We start from the raw sequence: 25,433 nt of genomic DNA, 5'->3' as shown, positions 1-25,433 counted from the left end.
CTGGATCTCTGGTGGCCCTGTTGGCATCATTAGGCTACCTTAGTGCTGATGGAGATGGAGTGGACGAGCCAGAACTGGAGCAAAACAACTCGAGGCTTGCAAACGTTGCTTGAACCGAAAACGACACTTTACACACATGAAGCAAAGGGAGTCTGCTGCTCCGTGCCTCAACTGTCATCATTCAGACTGGCTGTCAAACAAGACACGTTTGTATGCACAAAGTGTGCATCCCTATTCTTCAAAGGAGGCGCACTGATTTTCATAAAAACCGCACCACACACACACACACACACACACACACACACACTCCTTTTCTACCTCTGTTTCTGCCTTCTCCACACACATGCACGCACACATACCATACACACACACACACACACACACACACACACACACGGGCCATGGCACCGCACAGCACACCAGAACAGCTGATAATAACCATTTCCTGTGAACTCACGTTGTCTCAGCATCCAAGCCTCGTTTAGCCAAGCAACACTGTAGCCGATCTCCCCACCAATGAGCCCAGTAAAAGGCCAGAACTGAACGCTTACCTTTCCGACGTAAAGCCATTCCTTTAGTCCGATTCCATGCTATAAGAAGCCTGCAAATGCTGAAGACTGCGCAATCCCCCCCGGTTAGAAATGTGACTTGAGACGCGGTGCTCCTTTGCTAAAAGAAAAAAAAAGAAAAATGTGGATGAGACACCTCTCTCTGTGCCTGCTGGTCTGGTTTCGAGGCGGCGGTGCTGATGCTGATGATGCTCGCGCCTCTCAAATGCCGATAGAGGACGACGAAACGATTTGTGCTGGGAGAAGGAAGGGATCTCCTTGCACGGGGGCTGCACGCGAGCCAGCTCCGCTGTGCCGTGTGACAGGGAGCCCGGCGCGGTGCGTTTAGCCGCAGTTGAACCCGAGGAAGCTGACGGGCGATGCTGTTGCTGGTGAGGCTCGGTGCCGCTATAACAGCGTTCCCCCGGATCATACCACCGCACCAAGGAGAAGGGGGTGTGGCACAGACCGGCCACAGACACAAACACGCACAGGCTCTCTCGCGTCAGGAGGTCGTCTGGATCGCTGGTTAGACTCATTCAGGTGATGCCATATGGCTGCACTGTTGTCCTGTGTTGGAATGCTGACTCATTAATAAATCTGGTGCAAGTTTGGTATTTTCTGCCAGTGTCTCTGCTTTGGTAACCTTTCAGCAGCATATTTCCAAATATCAAATACAAAATTATTCCCATGTGCAACAGACGTGAGATTTAGAAAAAAAACCCACCTATATTATAGAAGAAAGGGGGGAAGTCGGGTAATGTGGGACATCAGGTAAAATGGGACAAACAAGGTTTTATATCTTGGTCTCTTTAAATATTTGCAGCCAGTCGCAAAACATGTTCTTGAGTTGTTGCTACAAATGTGCTTTACGTGAAACAATTATTTTGATTGGTTGGGGATAACTGGCATGCAGTGTCCTGACTTTTTTTTTTTTTAACTGGGGTGGCCCTGGTGTGGCACTGACTGATACAGGGGTGGCATGTATTACGGGCACTACTGCAGACACATGTCTGCATAGCTTTAATTTACCATTCTTGTCTGCACTACTGAAACCTACTTTAATTACTAACACTGCAGTGTCTTACATTCCAGTTTAGTTTAAAAGATAAATAGACCCACCAATCACAACACAACCGAGTGACACCACCCAGATGTAAAGCATCCATACTTGAATAAAGAAAAAGTTCCTTCAAAAGTAAATAGTACAATAGCAAGTAAAAGTGCCAAAAAATAAAACAAATAAGCCTGTGTAAAAAAACTTTTTAACAATTAGATCAATTTATTGGTATGTAAAATTAGTTGGGCTACACATTACTCTCGCATCCTCTCAGGTTTAAGACTCAGTAGCATCTAAAAACAGAAATGCAGTTTACTGGTCAAACAGTTCAACTGACTGGGCAGATAGCCAACCATAATGGGGTGGCATCTGGGGTGCCACTAACTTGTTGCATCACTGCTCATATGGGCAGGGCAAAGAGTCAAAAAAATCACTAGTCCAAGAACTTGCCAGGAAAGTAATGCAGCATGTTATGTGTGAGAGTGTGTATGTTCTTCTTAAATGCTGGAAATACGAATACTGAAGCCAAAACAATAAGGGTAAAACAATAAAATGGTTATAGGGTGTTGGTTTTTATTAACTATTTGACTTATAATCAAAATATTTTCACAGCACTCTTTACCTTTTATAGGAAATGGTTTTGAGTGAGTACTTCATGCATTCAGGTAAAATGGGACAAAGAATTAAGCCAAATTCAGACATTTTTCTACAGTAAAACCAATATGTTCATTAGTGCCATAAAAATATGACTTATACTATTGTATGCCATCTTGTAATATTACAAACATTTTTAGTTGTTTTTGTCACTTAAAAAACATTAACTATGATGCTGTGAGTCCATGTCAGCTACAATACTCCAGAATTAGCCATCATTGTTACACGCAGATACATGTCCATGGTAGACGATTTGGCCTCAAAGGGAACAGGCAACAAAAGAAAGCATAGCAGATAAGTTGGACAGTCTTCTTTAATGAATAGCAACAGGGTGCATTGTGATTTAATGAATTAATGGATTTAACCATTTAAAAAAAAACACACAAACATGATTGTCCCATTTTACCATCTAGTTGTCCCATTTTACCTGAACATGTTATCAGAGGGAGTTTGGGGTTCTCAGCATGTTTAAGTTTATTTTACTTAACAACATATTTTCTTCATATAGATATAGCAGAGAACCATAAAAAGTTATAAAAGTATCACTTGAAATAGTCTGCAGAGTTTTGGGTGGTTTTCTTGGTAATCTAACAAAAAGTGTCTCAAATTACCTGATTTCACCCTGCAGAAGCTCCCGATTCCATATATAAGATGAGATATGACTCTGATTCATTGCTGCAGTGGGCCTGGTTTGCACCCACAGATTATCTCCTAATATATGTTTTCCTTTCCTATAATATCCATCTAATGATTCTGACCTGTACACCATATGTGTGATGCATTGGGTATTTACAGTCAGTCGGTAGCTGGTACAAACAACTTGTGAATGACAGGGGTTCTAATGATGCAGTTTATTATTTCCCCAAAGCACCGTACGCACGGGGCTACAAACAACCATTTTGACAGCTGCTTCAGTCTATCTGCCTTTCTGCCTGTCTCGCTCTATCCCCAACACAACACAGCAGTATGCATCTTTTATCAACAATAGGTTTTGGCACTTTCCATCAGTTTCATCACTGGCGCTCTCTAAACGGAGGTCCAGCCATCGCGGGTAGAGAGTGAAACGATCCAAGGGAGCGCAGAGAGAAAAGAGCTTCAGGTCCAAGTGTGTTTGTGTTTCTCTGATGTCGAGATCACCAGTGTGTTTGTCATCTGGACGTGGGTTGTCAATATGTGGCTGCCAGGCCGCAGCAAGAGGCTGTTTCTTGGAACAATGGCTGCAGAAGATTGTAATGGATTTTGATCACTAGTCCGAGGACCACCAGAGTTTCTGAGCCCCCATGTGTTTTTGAAGACTCCATGTTTGCTTGCAGAGTCCTAATGGCAGGCACATTACACCTCCAGCGGCTGGGTAAACGCTCTTTTAAAAGAGCAGTTCCTCATCTGGCCGACACATCTCACTGAGACATCTCCTTGACAACCAGCTCAATGCAGAGATTTGAAATGTCACAGTTTTTACTGTGATTCTTTTTCATTATTATGGTCTATAGAGGAGAGATAATAGATGGTGGGGAAGGGAAGAGGATTGGCCTTGCCAGAACAGACACACAGCCCTCACTTATTATTCTGGAAAACATGGCAAATAGAAACTGAGAGGAACATTTTGTATCATGAGAGTGTGGTTTGGACATGAATGGTATGTATCTATGACATTTCAGTGTAAGACCCCTGAGACACCAAACTGACGGTTGGCTGTTGTTTAATGTTGGACGAGTAAAATGACTGACACTCCTTTTCCACCAAAGTATCTCTGGTTCTTAATTCGGTTCCAATATGGACTCCTGGAAGTTTGGTGCTAAAATAAACCAGGTTCCACAGGTTTTGCACAAACTACTATAATCAAGAATGTGTCATACTGACTGTGTGAAGCTGATGATGGATAATGCTTCCTTTGAATTAATGATAGCAAAGTTAAATGATAACAAAGGGAAATACTATCAGGTTTGGGAACATTTTTTAAATTATATAAATGGTGAAAATAGTTGCAAGACAAGTTAGGATAGGAAGACTCTTGTATATTTATTTTGGTTTTACTTTCTCTAACTGACGTCACTCATAGGGACACTATATCTAGTATGTAACAAATGATGATATGCTTTGTTATGTAATGTTTATGTGCTGGGATAAGTATGTTGCTGTTGTTTGGTCGTTGTAAATATAATTTGTTCTCTTATCATATGGTAGTTAATGTGCTAACTGGCTAACATCTTGAATTGGTCCAGTTAGTCTTCCTGTTTGCCTTTTTTAAGTACAAAAACTGACTATCGCTGCCTGCTGGTATGAAGTGTCATATTCTCTGAAACAGGTACAGAACTTGCGTGCTAGTTGGCTGTTGGCTGTAGTCTTTGCAGTGTGCTCAAGATTAACTTTTTGGTCGAGACATAGGCTATGTGAGGTGACGCAACAGTGACCCTACGTCGTCACTGGTTTTGACGTCATTGTGGTGAGTCTTAAACACATAGAGTTTTAATGGTAAGGAAAGTTTGCAGAGTAGATGTAGTCGACATTTTATCGGGTAATAAGCATCATTAGAGCCACAGATGCTATAGTGCTGGTTAGAGTGCATTTCAGACATAATGTCAGTTGCATTATGTCATCAGATTATAATGTAAATTACATTAAAACGATATAACCTAATTAAATAGTATCTCATTTGGTGGAAAAAAAAATCTGAGTGGCAACAAATAGGAGAGCCCCATCTCCATAAGACCATGTTTGCTGATCCAATTATTCCTGCCCTATTTGGACGACATGGAAGCTCAGCTGAGCGTACAGGGAGTGAAGGGGAGCACAGAGGTGGATTTAGAGCTGATACTCCATAAAAGCGATGTGAGAGTGGAAAAAGAAAGCTACTACTGTTGCTGGTTGTGAATGCTAAAATGGAGTCTGGTGAGAATAACTTTGATGGGAAGCTGCCCGTAGCCCTTCTTTTCCACCCCTAATTATAAGCTGCTTGCGCGTGCTCCGTGTGACACATCTGTTAAAACCTGAACGGCTGGGATATATTACACTTTACAAAGTGTCATGGGACAAGGGGTAGATCCGTAATGCATCCGCGCCTTAATGCTACTTCAAGCCCTTGCAGTAATATCGGATTTTAAGTATCCCTGCACTACTTCACTTCACAGCTGGAGGCGGTTTCAATGAGCATTATTTAGTCTGGTACATGCAAACTGCAAAGCCAACACAGTTTTTCTCCTCGGAACTCAGTGTTCCTCTCGTAGGCTGTGATCGATTGGCTGGTGATCAATCCCTTCACTTTTGAACACAAGGTGAATGTTACTTGCTGTAACTAGCAACTAACAATTATCCATCTGCACGTTTCTGCATTTCTCTTCAGATTTTCCTCCCTTATTTCTTCCTCTGTCCCTTGTCGCCTCCTACCCATGTTTTCCTCTAAAACGCTCTATCTTTTCCCATTTCTTTTATGTTTTCCACTTTCCTCCTCATCCCCCAAACCCCCGTCTCAATCCCCCTGCTTGGCTCCATCCTCTCCAGGGTGACGTTGCTAAAGGGGTTTCTCTCGTTCTGTAATGAGGGATCTTGGATCAATGCTGTCAACAATGCTCACCAGCTGCACCAGCGATACAGCATTATTCTGCCCTTGCGGTGGATGCCTGATCTCCGGGGGTGTTAAGAGTTAACTAGGGTATTCTTTCTCCGGAAGGGTGTTTTTGGGACGTGCTCCATCACTCTCTCTTCCTCTGTTCTCCACCAGCGCTCCAGCTCCACCCATTCAGCCGAACAGTTTGAGTGTCTCACAGGACACAGAGCCAACCATTTATTGAAATCTTTTTTTAAATGACAGAGCTATGACCTTTTCCAATGCATGCGCTCCACAACCATAAATTCTCACAGATTTCATTTTACATTTCCTCCAAGCATTCAAATCCACATTACACCTGCACAGCCTTCAACCTACGGGCAGAGAGCCAGCATTTTCATCTTCAATTATTACTTTTTTTTTTAACTTTCGGATGGTCCTTTAGCACTTTTGGAGGCAGATAAGTGTTTTGGAAAGTTCTGAAAAGGGTGGTATAATCCGTCCCGGAAAAACACACACATTTTGACAGCAGTTTCAAAGGCTGTCCTTTTCTAGGCCTGTCATCAATTTCCCATCTGAAAAAGGAAAAGGAAGAACAGAAGCGAGCATGGAGAGGTATCTATTGATTAATCACCAACAGTAAGAGCCCTGGTGTGCGAGCAATGTGAACCAGTTTCAAAGTGTTGACAGATGAAACAGCTATATAACCTCACCTCAGTGACACATTCTCCTTCAAGCCTTTCTCTCATAATTAGGCATATCCCTGAAAGGGCATGACATTAATAAATTCTACATTAAATCCACATGTATAAACTGAGGGGGATTTGAAAGAAAGCAGTATTTTTAACCAGCGGTGCGGTGACATTCAATAGCTAGTGAAGAGCGGCTGGAGATTGAACTACAGAGGACACAGAGCAATACAGGGGGAGGACATCACTGCACCAAAGACAGGCACCGAACACGTGATACAGGAATTATTGATTTATAAGGCATATCTTTATCCTTACAGTATGCATGAAAGTGATGAGAACATCAAGAGCATCTCTCAATCACCTTGAACAATGGAATCAAGTCTTTGTTCTGAGCTTAAACAAAGCACCAACACACACTCGTACACACACCCTTTGGTCCCCAAACCAGGGCTAAAAAAATGCTTTTTACTTTGGACCCCTAAAATCTGAGGATTGTTCCCCAAGGATCAAAGTCTATGTGTATGTTTCAGGGGCTTTTGTATTTAAGTGTGTGTAGCGCTGAGTGCTTTCCTCAGCCTGTGCAAAAAGCCCTCAGATACCGAATGCCACCCTAAAGCATGGGCACTTCTCCTCTTCTCCCTTTTATCACCGTACACTCCTTGCTCTTGCAAACCCTGCTTACCTGTGACAGGAGCGCCTTTCAAACGCACCTCATTGCATTTCAAACGCCAATGACTCCCACTCCCCGTTTCTAAGACTCCCACACAGACGTACACGCACGCAGCTGTCAGCTGCCCAAATATTGTATATCCCCTGGCCTTCTCTCCCACCCCTTCCTGAACTAACTCCTCCACAACCTCGAGTTGTTGAGAAAATAATATTTTATGCATGCCACAGCAGCCCACACACAGATACAGCTTATGAAAGACATGCCGAACCGACTTTCCTGCCAACATTTGTGGTGTGTCGTGCATGTCTCTCTCTCTCTCTGTGTTCACATATATGTGTGTGCAGCTTGTTTTCGTATCCTGAATTAAGATATAGTTAAATAATGCTCCAGTGTTCTAATGCAAGAACACAAAGCACATGGCTTGTTTTGCAATGTCTCAGGGATCAATATGCATTATGTAAATACTGCCTTTGTAAAACTAAGGGGTGCAAAAGGCCACAAGAGTCGACTTTTGGCATAGGCATCCCGCTCTCAAGAGAATTAATCACAGCAACTGATCCGGATGGAGTCTGCCTACATACCTAAGCATTTGTCAGAGCAGGAGAGGACACAGTACAATGAATTTGCATCTGTTTGAAGTGGTATTATTAATTCATGCCAATGAGACTTTGCAAAAGGGAGACTGGGTAAAATTTGAAAGGGGGAAGAGAAAAAAAAAGTCCCAGTAAGCACAGGGACTGTTTGATCTTGTGTCTCCTTGTTCTTGTTCTGCTTGCGGAAACTATATTGTTGTCCAAGTATCTTTAGGTGTTGACTGAGCCCGTCGGGGAACAACAGGCTGCTATAAGCGTGGGCCTATCTTATTTAATCAGCATGTGTTGAGCTAAATGACGAGCTATTATCGCCGGCCACCCATCGAGTGCTGCTCAGCTTCTCAAACAGCCAAAGCAAAAGGTCAAACACTGATAATGAGTAGACAGAAAGAGCTATTCCTAATTAGACATGAATGTAAAATTTGAATGGGAAATTAGGCTGGCATGCACAAGCAAGATACAGCACATCCATCTGGCAATTTATTCCAGCTGTACTCAATATTTACTCCTCTCTCGTTTTTTGGTTTCTCAACAGGTGCTCGTGAGTGTGTGATTGCAAGAGAGTGTGTCCACATTCATATTTAAGCGTCCACAGGGTGCACTTGTTGATGTACCTGCATGTGTATAAGGTTGCAACTGCATGTGATATGTGTGTGTGTGTGTGCGCTGGTGCCATGGGTAGCCCAGTGTATGCTGGCACAGCTATTTCCCCTTGGACTAGGGAAGCAGGGGGTGTTGGCGGGTGACAAATATACTAGTGGCACATTATCAGCAGCAACACAAACACAGGCTGGCAGCATCCCAGCTGTTAAAAAGGGGGTCTTTATTTGTGTATGTGTGAGACTCTATGCGTCTAAATCGAGGGAAGAGAAGCAAAGAAGGGTATTGCCAAGTAGGGAGGTTTTGCCTTCAAGGAGAGGGGTAATTACATGAGCGCACACAGAAGATAAAATATATTAATGGTATTACTGGTCAGCGGGGTGCTGTCCTTGGGGTGTCCTGGAGACACATATCAAGCATGTTCTAGTAATACTGTTGATTTAAATCTATCCGACAACAAATACTGTAATTCCGCAGCCAATTTTCCTCCTGTTTCTACATGATCTAATAAAGCAGTCATTGCGTACCAAGTAAAGTAGCCATCTTTCAAGCAGAGTGCCTAAGCTCAGGCCGCGGTGACAGCAAGCATTTACCTTGCTTAAGTGTCCTTGAACATTTTTACTTAATCCCCACCTACTCTAGGGGTGCTGTTGTGGTGCTAACCTGTGCTCTCTGTTGAGGCAAGTGGAACATGAATTTACCCCTCAGGACCCCGAGTTTCAACAGGAGCAGCGCTGCTCTGTTAGCTCTGTCCATGGTGCTGAAATCCAGCAGTAACAGTCCAGACATATGCTGCATCCTACTTCCATACCACATACTAATTGCAACTGGTTTTCAGTATGCAGAGCATCCCTGCTGGAAAAGTGCTGAAATTAAGCATACTCAAAGATAACAGTATGCATACGAAATTCACTCGTTTTCAAGTGTGCCGTTGATGGACACTATTATCCCACAATGCAATGCACAAATGGAATAGGGGAGCAGTTCGCAGCTGGAAAAAATTAAAACAATTTGTGGTATGGCTCCGAGAGGATCCCAGAAAACACAGTTTTTAAAAGGGGCACTTCACCGATTTTACATGTGCTGTTCAGTCTATTTGTCAAGAGGAGTACTCAGCCTGTGAAAAAAAAAAACAAAAAACAGTTGAATAACTAGCTCCAGAGAAAGCTCAACAAATTTTGAAAATGTCATCAGGGTTCTCTCGGCTTGGGCTGGAGATTAAACACTTTTAACAGCATGAAGTTTTGGGCATTTAGGAGGCAGGGAGGGTCTAATGAAGACCAATGGGATATGTATTACCCAGTGTTTTTGGAGCTTGACTCATACTCAAGGCTAAAAGTCAGGATATCACTGCCTTTGCTTCTACATTTTTACAGTTCTTTTTAAAATCTGTCTTTCACAAGTGGCCCAGCTCTTTGAAAATGACAAAATAACTCATTGGGTGCCTTTTTAAAAGCATAAAAGCCCCGAAAACACATTTAGCACTCTTTTATGAAGTTAATTCCTCCATAATATTTCAAATACTCAGTTTTGTTGAAGTCTGTCAGCATAAGTCTTATCAGTAACTTTAATCACTGAACTACTTTGTACATAACTTTCTTATATACCACCCAAAAAACAGTATAGTCCAGGGTTACCCAACTTGCTTTGAAGGTTGGACACTTTTGAAAAATGACAGAAGGCCAGGGGCCCAAGTACAAAACATATAATATTCATCAGTATCTATAATAAATGTATTTGTATTGTATTGTATTTTCAACCTTTTGACATTGCTGTCTCTACTCATCTTAGCTAAGAGGCAAATCCTGTCACAGCACTCCCACGCAGGTCAGGTGTACGCATAGGTGTCTTTAGGAATTGAGGACAATCGGGGCTCAGCCTGGACCTCTGTTGGGAGGTCCGTGGTCCGTTTTTTGCACTCTGTCGCCTTATTTAAATTCAAAGTACAAAAAAAGAAATCACAGTGTGAATCAATTTATTTCCACTGTGAATTACAAAATTGTAGTGGGCCACCCGGCACCCTATTGCAGGCCAGATTTGGCCCACAAGGCGTAAATTAGGCATCACTGCTGTATACTATTGGTATTTAGTATGGAATTGGGACAAAGTGATAAAGTACACAAAGCTGCACAGTTTGACCAATGGCTCCCTGCTGTGCCTTGACAATCCATACTTCATGCATTGTGTAAAAGATGGATGAAGTAAAGAATCTCATTTTTGCCTGCTATTATGTAAATGCATCACATATTTAGCAATTTAAGCCAATTTTTCTTAAGGAGCACCTTTTTATTAATGTCAAATGTTAGAAACTCTTGGTACAATAGAGTTAAAAATACAGTTAGATAAGACTTTAAGAGGCCCTATATTTAGACGGAATGGCCCTATCTAGAGCGAGTATTTCGTTTGTCCTTTCTAGGCTACTGTAGAAACACAGCGGTGGCGGACTTCCCTGATGAGGACCCACTCCCTGTGTAGATACAAACGTCATTCTAAGGTACAAAAAACACAAAGATTCTTATTTTCAAGTTTTATATTATATTCAATGTCTGCAAAGAAATCCCCCTAAATCCTGCATACTGGACATTTAAGACATCAAGAGTCAAAACTGTGAATAGAAAAAACCTAGAAGGTGACAGGTAATGTTATCTTCAACCTCACCTCCTCCAAAAATGTCTCATGGCAATGAGGTTAAAGTTTAGGACTGCCAATTTCATGCAAATGGGATTTTCAGTGATATCAGATGAGCCACTGCTTCTTGAAAGAAGCTCTATGAGTCACACTGAAATTTGTTCTCGGATCTTCTTTCCAAGGGATCACCATTATTTAAGCAGATTAATAATGTATTGACCAAAAAGTCCCCATTTATGTGGCTTCATAAAATTCTAGCTATGCTTTGGTCTCTTGCCCTGAAACCCACAAATATAACCAGACTCTTGATAAGTTCTTTTTGCACCCGTTTTGTATTTCAATGTATCACAATGAGAATTCAGCTGTGACTGCCCTTGGCTCCAAATTACTCCGAGGCAGTCTGCAGTACGTGGATGGGTTAGAGAACAACAATAGTGTGACTTATCAATCCGCCTCTGAATGATCGTCTTCCTGCTCCTTGCAAAGCAAAAAGACGGGAGATTTTTTCTCCTTTCTGTTTATATTTCTTTATATTATTATAAAAAAAAAGATAAACACTTGCCAAAATAGCATGCATCTGTTCAAATGTTTTCATCCCTTTGACAAATAAGGCTATGAGCCAAAACAGTTTGATTACCCAACTTAAAGGCCTTGAAAACATATTTTTTCAGACAGCTTTTTGTGTGAGGGATGGAGTCCTTCATAAGCACATCATTTTCTGCCAAAGTTGGAACAGATTAGGTTATTTAAATTGAGAGATTTTTGTATTTGTGTTTTTGTTTGTGCTCTTATCTCTGGTTTGGAGTGGACTCACTTGGTAAAATGTGATGTCAGGCACTTCCTGTGCACCGATCACAATTTGGCAACATCTGAATCAGACACTGATGACAGTTGTGGGGTTGTTATCCTGTGTTGCCCGGCAACTGGCAAACAAATCTGATCAAACGACACCCAACAGAGTCTCTGAGTGCTACATTCTTAATAAACAAGATTTTTTTCCCCATGAACCTGAGCTTCGGATTGTTGTTCATGGATATTTGATGATATGGAGAATACTTAATGGATAGGTTCACAGTTTCATAAGTCTGTGCCCATGTAAACAGCAAAAGAGGCTTTTGCTTTAATCATTTCTTCAGTTCATGGCCTGGGTCAAAGCCTTTGAATCCACCCACTCCACCAAGCTGACCGATTACTCAGCATTGTGACATGAAACGCTGGTTTCTTGATTGAAAATAAATCAATCAGTGAGCGACTCATGGCGATGTCAAGCTGTGCGCCAGAACCATAGACTGTACATAAAGATGGACCCATGTACACTTATACCCCCAATGTACAAAAATGAAGCCAAAATATCTCATAAACAGCCCTGCCATCTTGTTCCGGTGATGTCATTTGGAATCAGCGCTGAAGACTACCCACCCATACACCTGTCCGACCAATTGTGAGCAGCGCTACTGATCACACCACACACCTAGTGGCACACACAGTGTATCATGACAATTTAATACCATCAAATAATTAATTAAAACCAAACTTATCAGAAAAGCTAACATTTGAACAAGCATTAGCATGATAAAAAAAAATGCCCCATGAATGGGGCATGGGGTATGATGCTGCTATAGAGGCTAAAAAATGTATTTGATAGGAAAAGCTACAGTGCGAAAGGGGTAGAGAGAGGGGATGATATGAAACAAAGGGTCATGGTCATTGTCTGAAACTGAACCTGAGGCAGCTGCGGCAGGGACATAGCCATTGTACATGAGGTGCTTTCTGTACCAGGTGAGCTACAGGGCACCCCTGGTTTGTAATTTCTGGGCTACCACGGAAACAACATGGTGGACTGTAGAAGAGGACATGCTCCTTATGTTTGAATCTAATTGCTCCCACTGATGCTAAACATATTTGCTAGAGACATTAATGATAATCAGCAACCATAGGGCAAAATCGGTGTTTGTTGGGAAAAATGAAAAAAGATATAACAATCAACATTACAAAAGCAACTTTGTGCAAAAATGATGGGGAAATCTGTGAGAATTTACATTTCAAAGACAGACAAATACTGGATGCTCTATTCAGATGGAACACAGAAGTATTGAACATTGAAACATTGACCAAACTGTCGGAGATGGTCCTCAGTTGTAGGTGATTATAAACTAATGAAATCATATTTATGTATTTTATATACTGAATCCTGTAAGAACGATATGAAATCTATCTGTAAAGCGCTTTCAGTGTAAGTGATATTAGACAAAACTCACAGTCTGAGTACCATGGAAACATTAATTCAAAACTTTGCAGTTAATATAACGCTCAGCAGTTTGAGCTAGACAAATCAACTTGATATGTTCCAAACTTATTCTTCTTAGTATATATTCTCTCTTTGTGTGTCCCTGGACAGCATCTCCTTGTTGAGCTGCAGTGGAGAGATAATAGCACAAAGACAGAATGCGGTACTAAAAAGACTGTGACTTTGGAAAATACTTGATTTGATTAACTCCAGCTGCTACAGCCTCATATTATCTTCAGTTAGCCTTTACAATGTATTCCTGCACCGAACAAGGAGCGTGGATTTGTCCGCCCATCACTTAGACTGGAAGTACATTAAGAAGGAATCCCTTAATGGTCATTAAGAACAGGAGGAGTGATTACAGCCCGTAACAGTGTCCATGTGGGCAACTGACTTTTGTTTTAACCATTGAAAACCTGAGCAAATTGGTTTGATTACTTTCAAAAACAAAAGGAAATGGCCCAAAAATTAGCAAATAATTTGAAAAAAAAGAAGATACAAGCAAATCACCTAAAAAAAGGCACAAAAAAGTGTGAAAAAAACAAACACAAATGTACACAAATAAATTGTGTAGTTTTTAGACTATTTTCTTCTGTTCTTTTTTGAATACCCCCCCCCCCTTTTTAAAGCTCCTCTTTGTGTGGGAGGGTTACATTTTTTTGTCATCTTTTACTAATTTCTTGCAAATTAGACATTTCTTCTTCAGTTGGTCATTGCCTTTTTGCTAAGGTTTCAAATAGCTTATGAAAGGCATCTAAACACAGCGAAAGAAAACTGACATCCATTCAGGTTTCAAGGGGTTAAGACAAACTGAATCTATCTTTTGTCCCTGTTATCTCTTGTACAGTATGCTTAAAAAATACTTTTGAGCCTGTATATCTTCTAAAAATCTGAAAACATTTCTGCTGACTCATTTTGGACTCAGGAGCATATGTGTAAATCCATCCAATTAAATATTGAGGCTAACCCCGCCTACAGTGTAAAGTAGCACTTGACCATTAGCTCTGGGGTTGCTGTAGCTAGAAGAGTGGCAAACATGGGCCATGTTTGTTTGGATGTTAGTTGGTAAAAACTAACGCCTCCTGATCTAAAAACGTGTAAGGGAGCTATGGGGACAGGCCAACTGCTGTATGTGCCATTGTAAGCCACACTCCATAAAACCTGATTTTAATTCTTACAAATACATATATCCCGTTTGCCGAGGTTTGGCACTGTATTCCACATTTTGGAAGCTAAAGGCATTCTAACTTCTGTTCACTGTATCCTTAAAGGGGAGTCTAGATAGGTTTCTTAATGTCCGTCTTTTATAAATATTATGTTAGAATTTCAGATAGTCATAATAATCATAGCCAAAGTTTAGATAATGAGGTAAACATATGTCAAAGTAATCCCCATGAGGGAAATCATCAGGCTTCAAACTGCTCTGAATACTGTTTCCAAGGTTATTCTACTTTGGCTACCAGCTAATGTCAGCTTGTGGCAGATTTTTATTTTTTTTTTATAAATTCCAGGCAAACTACTAAGTACTTCTATACTGCTACATATAGCTACATGCTAGCGTCAGGGAAACATGGATTGCGGATCATATTTCAGCTGGAACATGTCTAGTTGTGTTTAGAAACTTTTATTTGTGTTTTTTAACATGAGAAAGTGAAGCTTTAAACAGCCATTTCCTGGCTGAAAGTAGGTCTACACCGCTAGCTGTAGCTAGCCTACATGCTAAAGTCAGGGAAACATGTACACTTAGTCGCCAAAGTTGTACATTTCTCCTCAATTTTGTTTACTATTTCAGCTGGTACATGTCTGGTTGTATTTAAAAGCTTTAATATGTGGTCTTTAACATGAGAAAGTTCTGCTATAAACAGTGAACAGCTGCAAGTAGGTCTACACTGCTACATGTATGCTAATGTCAAGGACATGTCATCCGAGTCACCAAAGTTGTATGTTTCTTCCCGATTATGGATCATATTGCGGCCGTAGCGTGTTTGTTTGTTTTACTCTTTCTTACACTCGTGGCCCAGTAGCAATAATAGTGCTGTGACTCTGAGGTCCAGAGTGGGGTTTTTTTGGGGTGGGAAGCTTAGAGAGCCAGGCCCTAAAATTGAGCCTCTCAGACAGAGGGTTAATACAGTAACATACTGCACAGACAATATGATGAAAAATGTGTTGTTGTTTTTTTAACACTGAATCATGTGAACATGTTCTAGTATGAAAACAAAATAAGCATAATCGATCATCCTCAAAGTTTGAAATCAAGTTTTTGGCTGCTTAAAAAAAAACCCAACTAAAATCTGCATTTATTGTTTGTCTCAAATTTAAAATAGCATGAGTGGTGTTTTATTTATAGAGTGGTCTGTGTCCTCTCAACCGAAATACGTGTGGTATGAAAACCCTGCAGCCTTATGCCAAGTTTGACGGGAACAAGAGGTGAAGGGGCAAGTCCAGTCTGCAAGTCTGGGGTATTGTGTTGCATCAACATAGTGTGTGTATATGTGTGGATGGTAACTTCAAAACACACCAATCGATAATGTTGTGGACTGGATTTGAATGTTATGCGTCAATGTAGGAACCATCAGGTTGATCTAAAAGGCAACAATGTTCACAGCAGGGTGAGAGAGTGCAGTGCTGGAGATCTGCGACAGGCATTGCTTGGCAAGGTGTGAAACACTTCTGTGTTAACACTTTCCCACACAGCCTGTCAGTGTAATGAAAGCCTACAACCCTAGGCAGCGACACATACACACACGCACGTACTGTAAAGTCTGTCTGTCACTTTGATTTAACCTTGTTAAATAGTTTCACAGATATTTTTCTGAGTGGAGGCAGATTTTCTGCCTGACATGTGAAGGGAGAGTTAATTAAGACAGTGACATTATTAAAGCCAAGAGTGACTGCGGCGTGTTTTTATTAATTCACCGTCTGACCTTTCCTCTGGATTCAACACCTGATACCTTCACAGTTACTGTATCAACATTCAGTGGAGAAGGAGAAAACATGAATTCTTCGGTTAAATATCTCACAGAAAAGCTGCATTGAGTTTTCCATTTTGTTTCTGTTCTCCGGCTGTGAGCAGTGGGTGTGCTTTTTATATAAAAAAAGGGGCAATTTAAACTCACACACACACAAACAGGCGCAGACTTTTCTTTGTGTATGTATGGTATGTGAGAGGTCTGTCATAAAGCAATTGTGCGAGATTTAAAAAACAGCATTTTGTTTGAATATTACTTCTCAGAAATGGTCGCAACTTTAAATAGGAGAAATATGACATTTACAAAAATACAAAAAGTAATTTCCAAAACCAATTTCCCACATGTACAGCTCAGCTTGAAGAGCTCACAGGCTGTATTATTAGGCAGATGAAATTATTCATTGATTAAAAAAAAAAAAAAAAAAAGCCCCACACCGTCACACAATACAAGGCCTCGAGCAATAAACTTATGAACCAATGAGACTCAAAGGGCAATGACGACAAACAATGCTGCTGGGATCCCACTCTCTAGTCAATCTCATGACTTTGCCTTTAGCCAAAAGTCATGAAATTACAGTTTGTTATCAGGTGTAGGGGAGCCAACATTTAGACAGCTTATCCCATGAGCAGAAACATTACTATTTTTATCTAACTGTATTTGTTTAAATCCCCCAAAATTTGTCATATCTGACCTCAGGTGAAAGCTTGAAAATTGGTATGTTTTAAAAGTGTTGTTGGAATATAAAAGCCTTGAGCAAGGGATTTTGGTTTACAATCCCCTAAACAAAGTATAAAATCCGATTATTAGCTTTCCATGTAAACCTGTGTTTAACCAACAACAGCAGAGATGTGCAATCCTATGGCGTTCACATGCAAAAGAATTAATGAGTGCAGGCAGCTGCATATATACTGCATATACACTGTGATTTTCCTACTATGACAAGTCAAAATGTCTGCTGTGAAAAAGGCCTATAAAACATCTACACTGTAATCAAAGACATATACAATCTTTTAGTAAAGTAACACTACAATAAAGTAAAAACAGTGCCATGCAGGTAAAAGCTTCAAAAGTGTACTGAAAGCGAATAAACTCAATATTTTTATTGTAACAATGGATCTAATTACTATGCATATGTAAAAGGTGTCACTCACAGTGACAAACCGGCAGTAAATAATCACCCACCTCTGCAGTTCCCCTTAGCTCTACGGTGTGTTTTAGCATCATTTAGCTCACTGTTACAGCCTGTAACTTTACTGTTTATGTCTCACCACTCCTGTCATTCACACCAACAGCAGATGGCAGTTTTTACCAAACATGCTCAAATAAACTCACTGTACAATACCTGCGCAGCACAGACAGACAGCACACATGTTAGGGGCATTATGCAGCTAAAGAGGCAGGCAGCATTTCTGTCGGGGGGCTGTGGATACCCAAACAGAGCTAAAAGGAGAGTCAATTCTGGACTCATTCATCACAGAATGCAAACAAGCACAACAAATGCATGCAAATTGCCCCACACTTACTGTGTGTGTAAAAATGCGATTAATTTCCAACAGGTTCCCCATATAAACTCAAAAGAAGATTGTTTGTCAGTGTTGTGTTTAGAGCGTGTTCCTATGTCCCCAAGTGGCTGAAAAATGAGTTTATTCAGTTTTTTTTTAAAAAGTACAGATGTATAAAGTAAATACGTTTTAGTGTTTTAAAAGGGTCAGAATCCAATTGTTATCCGTAGACTATATTGAAATAATGGACGTAGCCACCCAGTGGTTTGCTGACTATCATTTTGAAGCCTCTAGTTGAGCATTTTGACAGTTGCTACTTTGATATTTGGAACCAGAAGCGATTGGAACTGACCATATTTGGATGAGAAGGAGGAGCTAAACCTAACGCTAGCTGCTAGCTTGGTTAGCACAGTGTGTTTACAGCTAGTCCTCAGAAACGCTGCTCAGCCTTGCTTCCAGTTTTTCCCAATGGAAAAAATCCCCTGCGACACAAAAAGCGTTTTCTCCATAGACCACCATCATAAAAGAGACACCTGTAAAACTGTTGACAGGATCCCTCAGACTGCAAGCAAGGTCATGATTCTCTCTATTATGAATTTTTGATCCATGGAGGTTTTATATCTGTAAAACTTTCCTTGAGATAAGAAAAGTTATTTACAAATCTATGACGTCATTGCAATGTAAAGTCTATGGGTCAGGCAGGAACTCGCAGGCGGGGCCAGAGGGAGAACATTCAGTGGGCCACAAAAAGCGAGATTTTTTTTTGGCATATGCACAGGGCGAGCAATTCTCATTAGACTTCATAGGCCGAATTTTGGGGTTTGGTATCCAGATCTAATAATTTCATTGATGTATAAAGGAAACTGTATACAGAGTTGGCAGTGGGGCCCCATTTATTCATGTGAAAGTTGCTGAGTGCCACATGAAGCCAAAATGGCTCATCTGCTGCGCTTAAAGTTACCCGAATGATGGCTACCAAGGCGGCTACTTCCGGTTTAGTGCTCCACTAACTTGAATGGGAATGAATTTCGTTCATGCATTACTCTTAGACTTTCCAAATTTTATCAAACTAGATGTATTAAATCCTGAAGTCGTTTTGCCAGGGCTGTGACGCTCAACAAAATGTATCAACTGATTTACAAATGCCTCTTTTCGCCATACAAGTCAAAAGAAAAAAGTATTTTTTGGGCTGTACAGCATCATGTGACAGACTCAAAAGTTGTAAGTCCACTGTTTGGGCAATACAAAAATCGGCTTCAAAGCCTAGCACACTTCTGGGGAGGCCTGAATAATTATTCTATGATTTACAGTCCATGTTTAACTGTGCTAATGCTTATTATAGTGAAAAACAGGGAAAAAAAACATTGATTAAAAGAAAACGCACTAACAGGAAAAAACTTAACATGCAACTGCTTAGGGTCTTCTCCTTCAACCAAACACTGAGTAAGACTAAATGACATTTTTATGCAACCAAAATGTCACAATTTAATTAATGAACTTAAAACATACATGGTGAAATATACAGCTATGCTTATACTCGTGCACTTAAAGCAGCTACTCCCTAAATTATGCGAAACTTTTACCCTCAATAACATTTATACATTTGAGTTATATATGAAGTTGGGCATTTTAACATGGTTGTCTATGGGGACTGACTTGTTATTTCAGCCTGAAAATGCCTGTGTGAGCAGCCACAGGTTTTGGCACTTCCATATCGGCTTCATTTTTCAGCCCACTTGGCGTTATCGTGGGATTATTATATTATTGATGCATTACTGATGTTACTCAGCAGCATTTGACATTGTCGCTGGCTGAGGTGGAGCTAATTTAGATTATATACAGTTGGGTAGTTTCGTCTATTACACAGAATCACATTTTGTAAACTGATCAAATATGATGTATGAAAACCTTAACCTACATAAGAGCAGAAAGTACAATTTCTCCCTCTAATATTTTAAAAAGAATTGTACTAAGAGTACTACTAAATGGAAATACATGGACATCAAAATTTTAATGCACCATCAATGCATTTACTTACAGGAGATCTTGGAGTGAAATGTCAGACATTGCATCATCAAAACACCGACAGAGTTGATGTATTTTGGAAGAATGATGATCATCCCTGAAGCAGTGCTCAGAGGCTTAGAGAATCTAAGCAGAAGAATATAGATCGGCAGCCCACCACCTGACAAAAACACTTAATGATGCTTTTACCTTCAATATGTCACCCATCTGCATTTCCTTATCGATGGCAGCTGATTGGATGAGCAGCCCCTGTAAAAGAAAAGCATTAACCACATTCCTCATCCACTTTTAATTAACGATTGGGATGCAACTTAAGAAAAAAGCAAAATTGGGCGACACACTTACGCGCTTGCTGGACCCCGAGGGCCAGTCTGGCTGGATGAGACAGACTGATGATGGCATTACTGATTCATTCTGTAAAGAGAGGTGGTGAAAAACTGAAAGAGGTTTTGTTGATGTTGCTTTTTGGAGTAAGGCCTAACCAGTCAGTATCAACAATGGCACTGCATTACACTGTATCTGTGTGCAACTACAGTGAAAATAGCAGGTTATGAAACACACTGAATCACTTGGCAAAACAACAAAAATAGCACAGCATGACTAGTTGACACGACTGATTTCTTTTCTAGTTCCTTTAGACATGCTGAATAAAGGATAAAAGTAAGAGAACGAAGTGATTCATGACAGCAATGGCCATGTTACAAATTTAACAAGCCGAATTGTTTATTTGTTGCTTTTTTTTCTCCTTTGGAAGCATGTTTACAGGCTGAAAGACATGCACTGCATACAAACAGACATGCATAGGCAGTAATTGCAACATTTCTGGATACACGTTTCAAGAACACACACACAAACACTCCCTCCAACGTTCTCATGTATATATGAGATACAGTTCAGCAGCCGATTCAGTGTGAAAGGTCTGTCCTGATGATACGTAGCAGAAAACTCGCGGAGCACAGAGCACCAGAGGTCCCTGAACCACAGAGACTGCTTTGCAGGCAACCAAAGGCATATCTGCAGGCAGCTACATCACACACTGGTATCTGTCTGGGGCTGGTGTACATCATTGTGAGCTCTGTAACACTGGGTACTGAAACATCCAAACGCAGAGATTCCCAGTGGAACACCGCTTTCTCTTCTACAAAGCTCGAACATATTGCATTACAGTACTGGGAATATAAAACAGTAGTGTACCTGTTGGAGGTTTGTGTTGTGCCTCTAAGATAAGTTCTACCAAAGTGCAGTAGAAGGTGGTCTTTGGTTGTGTGAGCTGGGAGGTTATCTCCACCGCAGTGCACACTGAAAGCAGAAATGGGGGTGGGGCGGGGGGTAAAATCTGTAAACAGTGTTAATCACCAGAACAGAATAATGTGATTTGCTCATAATGAGAAAGGGCGTAGCACATCACACTTAGAGCTGTGATTACTGTCATCTCACTGAGTCCCGATGTAGCAGAACTAATTCACACATACAAATGTATGTCTAAAAAAACGATGAATTCACTTCAGGCAAATTAATAATCAAACAAGCCAATGAGCAGTGAAACACCCAGATGATGCGTCGAGTCCGACCACGCTAGGCTTCTTACGATCATAATGCAGCACCGACGATATCGCCAGGAGCTGTGTTGTCATGTCTTCATTTGTACAGAGTTGCCTTTGATTTCTTTAACATTCGCACCAGGCTGCGGCAAATTCTGAAACTCTGCTCTATCCTAGAGGGATGTCAACATTAAAGCGGGAACAAAAGGTAAGTGAAAGATTATGCAAAGGAGCAAGATCTTTATCCCTGTTCAAGTAAGGCCATCAAGAACGCTTGATTTTCCGTGTTTCCTTTGGTAATGACATTTGCAAACTTAGCAAGTGAGGTCAAACTATGTGAGACACCCATGTTGATTTTATACTGCGGTCTTGAAAAGAGACAGAGCTTAAACTGAATTTACCTATGGACAAGGCGTGTTGACTTTAATTAATGAACAGTTCAAACCGGAATTCATTCACATTTTTGGCACGTTTGCATCCAGAGCAAATTACAATTAGTGTAAGCTCATTGTGGGCTTAAATTCCCTGTGTGTCAATATTGTAGATGACTAGGCGTGGGAGGAGTGCAAGGGTCACAACTGCTGCGTACAGACAATGCATTCAGTGTCTGCATTCAATGAAGGGGCATCATTTAGAGGTAAGGGTGACACAGAGGACATAAATAACCCCCCACCCCCAGCTCTTTATAGAAGATCATACTGCTTCACTTTTAACAGTTAATTCAAGATACATTTTTTAAAAAGTTGTGGAAGTTGGAAAGGTGTTTGTATCTTATCAATTTTAGGATTATGTAGAGTAATAAGAGAATATGGAAATGAGAATGACTCCAAACCAAAAAGGACTTAAAAAATCCATATAAAATCTCTGAAAGTGGTGACAGTATCTGTTTTAGTGGAGCTTGGAGTGTCTAGTTTAAACACTATAAAAACAGATAAGAGGTTTAATTTGATACATCTCCAAAAGTAGAAATGAGATAACAGTTTATGTTTGCCTGCTTTGTTATGGTAAATGCGATCAAACAGAAAAAAATAAGAACTTTATGACCAGGCCACCAGCAGTGCTCTTGTAGGTCTGCGTTGACAATAGAGAAGCGGTGACAGGTACAGCCACTTCGCTGCTACAGTTAAACGGATACTCGCCAATTTTCAACCAGCTTTGTATCAAAACAATGTGGGTAGTGTGTGAAGATGATCTGTGGTAAACTTTCCTCAATTTAGCCAGTGCCCAGATATCCCTCTTTCCCCAAAGAGAAAGACTCCATTAAACTCTTTCATTATAATGATGAAATTTACGTAATTTGGAGGATATTCACTGGCTCTTGGGGCTGTTGTTTTAACTACAGGCTTTATTTCTGTATTTTCATATTGCTCGCCAACTACCGCCAACTGCGCTGCCACCAGCATGGACTCAAAGAGTATACAGCTGATCAAGAGACACACCCGTCCCTCTCTCTGTCTCTAAAACTCTGAAGTAAATCCATTTAAACAGTAAAACTAAGCAGTGCTGATAAAAACCAAGATTATGTAACTGCACTGCCTTTTTCTTGCCTAGGATGTTTTGAAAAACGTATTTTAATGCTGATTTTGGCCTAATGGTGAGGGTTGGGGAACAGGAAGTGGGTGCCACACTGCTCTCACAAACACTACAGCACAGTGAAAACGGAGGCTGAAAGATGGAGATCAGACAGTAAAACTAAGCAACACTGATCAAATATAAACCAAGATTCTGTTACTGAGTCGTGTATGTTTCAGCTAAAATGTTTTCAGAAACATGTTTTAAATTATCATGTAACTGTAATATGAGATCGACCCAGCCGCCATTGTTTCACATGGATCGGTCCACTTTAAGTCACCCACCAGCAGGAGGGTCTGATGAGGCATGATGCATTCTGGTAGATGTAGGTTTTCTACCTCTTGAGCAAAAGCAACCTTTTTCTCTGTTTTCTCTGGTTGTGCAGCACCAATTTTAAAAGTATTTTGAGTCTTTTTACTACAGAGGCAGCCTAGTTTTATGTGAGGGCCTTCTTTATATTGGTGAAATACTTCTTTAAGCTATATTTTTGGAATCATATGCCACCAAAGGGGATGGCATGCAATGGGACATGGAAATATGTCAAAAAGTGACTGAATGCAAAATAATACATTAAAACAGTATTAAAGTAAAACTAATACGATGGCATCGGAATTTTTCACAAATGGGGTGGGTCAACGCATTGGTCAATTTGTATGGTTGTTTTACCTCAGGTAGAAGTATCTGAAAAAACTACAGTCCATTTGAGTATCTGTGTCTGTACAAGTTGTGTACCCCCTCCCCTCCTGCTCCCCCACATTTGCAATCAGATTCAGCCCCTGACTCCAGGAATGTTTAGGTTTAATAGAGAAGTGCTTTCGTAGCACTTCTCTCTGTGTTAAGGAAACAAAAAGGGGGAATTAGGGCAGAGCATTGTTGTCACAGTTTACAATATAACCAAACAATTAGCAGTGCTACTTGCTATCCCCAGTGTCCAGTGTGTTAATAGTCTTGGGCAGGTTCCAGTATTCCATTACTGAATAATTGGACAGCATAGTGGGCCATCACTGAGCCCCTTGCTCTTGCCAAGGGAGAGGTGAAAGCCTTATTGATCCTGTGTCTGAATCCCTGATCAATCACCCCAAATCAGCCTCCAGGGATGAGGGAGGGAAAACAGGTGACAAAGGATATCTCTATGACTATGTATATATTAATCACAACAGGGGGAGGAGATGCGCTCAGCATCACAAGTAGAATCTAGCCCCAGTTTTCTCAGTGAATTCTCAAGTGAGCGGGAAAGTTACATCAGACCACAGACGTATGTGTGCAAGGACAGTTTGGTCAGTTTGCTCTTCTGCTTGCTCGGTTGAGCCGCCCTGGCTCTCCAGGTGACATCAGTGGCAGAGGAGCCTGCTGTGGCTTCCTGTAATTGAGTTAAATAAATGATTACGTTTCCAGTGGCGGCTGCCGCGGCCTTCAGCTTTATGCCTGGCTAGAGCCACAGCCGATTTAATTAATTTTTAATTAGGAGGGAAAATTGCAGGCCTATTCCACCGGGACCTTTAAGACATCTGTGCATTAGAGATAACATTCTTAAATACCCTGAGCCTCCCAACAGTGGGAGCTTTGAGGGCAGCGCGGCTCGCATAGTCCAGGGCCACGGGAGGTAGACGGCGTGCTGTAAAAGTTTTCTGAGCGCATGTCGGTCGCACTCAATGTGATCTGGGTTTGTTGATCGTTAGTCTGAATGTCACCAAGCCGGGGTGAGCTTAAAGCCCCAGACTTGAGAAGATTTGGTCCATCCATCAGTCACACAGTTTCATGTCACTGTCACACGCAGCTTTAATTGAGTGATTGATTGAACTTTCCCTCCTCCTGTCATGCAAAAACACTTACTGTATATATGTGTAGGCAGCATACCATCAATTTGCACACTCACACGCGGCCCCACTCTCCCCTGATGAATATGTAGTGCTGTCCTATTTTGCTTCTTGCCATGTAATTCCTCACACACTTAGCCTTTGCATGCTGTGGCCCGGGCTTGATGTATGGCAGTCATGGTTTGTAAGAATGTGGCGGGGCGGATGTTCAACAGCCTGTTGGAAGATGTTTTACAGCCCTGGCAAGCAGTATGTTGTCACAATGTGTTCAATATCACAACGCATCAAAATTTACTGCAGGCTTCCAGCACTTTCTATTCATTGTACTTTATTGCTATGGCGACACACATTGATCTTGGCAAATAATACTTTTTATTATTGAACATTACCCCACGCACTCCATAATCAGATTTATTTCCTGTCCGGCATGTCTGCGCCGAGGCATATGAACAGATATCACAGCACATATAAAAGAGAGAATTCTTCCCCATAGTTGACGCGATAATATCCATGAAGAACACTTTATCTGAGAAGGCGATGGTATCTGCGTTTGTTATGCCTGAGAAAAACACCTGACCTTCTCTTGGTGATACAGACCGACAAGTTCTAACTGAAATATGGGAGCTGATAGCAAAAACCTCCTCGCATTTGATCTCGCAGGGTGGCACAGCCAACCCAATCATTTGCCTACTCGCATTCTGAAGGCAGGTGAGGATGAAAGAAAGAGAAGA

The 25,433-nt window shown here is 41.0% G+C and overlaps 1 protein-coding gene across 2 annotated transcripts in view; it reads right to left on the bottom strand.

Moving 5' to 3' along the window:
• tenm1 (teneurin transmembrane protein 1) overlaps positions 1-25,433 on the bottom strand; it is a 306,672-nt gene that overhangs the window by 217,588 nt on the left and 63,651 nt on the right. The window contains exons 3-4 of one of the 2 annotated variants that reach the window (XM_088081314.1): positions 20,118-20,186; positions 19,962-20,021 (exon numbers count right to left, since the gene is read on the bottom strand). The gene's annotated coding sequence lies outside the window, so the exon portion shown is untranslated. Of the gene's footprint in view, positions 1-551; positions 1,010-19,961; positions 20,022-20,117; positions 20,187-25,433 lie in introns of those variants that run through there. The other variant, XM_042493760.2, reaches the window with a different exon arrangement.

Source organism: Plectropomus leopardus, chromosome 8 (assembly GCF_026936395.1).
Source record: "Plectropomus leopardus strain MGB_pleo_1.0 chromosome 8, ASM2693639v1, whole genome shotgun sequence".
Taxonomy (NCBI): Eukaryota; Metazoa; Chordata; class Actinopteri; order Perciformes; family Serranidae; genus Plectropomus; species Plectropomus leopardus.
The sequence above is the reverse complement of the archived record's forward strand: the minus strand, read 5'-3'. Positions and strand labels throughout refer to the sequence as shown.